This window comes from Aegilops tauschii, unplaced genomic scaffold (assembly GCF_002575655.3).
Source record: "Aegilops tauschii subsp. strangulata cultivar AL8/78 unplaced genomic scaffold, Aet v6.0 ptg000887l_obj, whole genome shotgun sequence".
Lineage (NCBI taxonomy): Eukaryota > Viridiplantae > Streptophyta > Magnoliopsida > Poales > Poaceae > Aegilops > Aegilops tauschii.
Window position 1 is genome coordinate 9,531 of NW_027333108.1, and position 470 is coordinate 10,000.

Below are 470 nucleotides of genomic sequence, written 5' to 3' on the forward strand. Positions count from 1 at the left end.
CGAAAGTAATTGTGCATCATTCGCATACCTGTAGCAGCTTCAAATAGATCATATATTAATTCTCTCTCTCTAAAAATATAGAAAAAAGGAGTCTGTGCGCCGAGATCCGCCATAAAAGGTCCAAGCCATAGCAAGTGAGAAGCTATCCGGCTTAATTCTAACATAATTACCCTAATATAGCTGGCTCTTTGTGGTATTTGAATATTCTCCAAGAATTCTGGTGCATTTACTGTTATTGCTTCTGTAAACATAGTAGCTAAATAATCCCACCTTGTTACATAAGGTAAGTATTGTATAATAGTTCGGTTTTCCGCGATTTTTTCCATTCCTCTGTGTAAATAGCCTAATATGGGTTCACAATCAATAACATCCTCACCATCGAGAGTAACGATCAGTCGAAGAACACCATGCATTGATGGGTGTTGAGGGCCCATATTGACTATCATGAGATCTTTTCTTGTAAGCGGTAG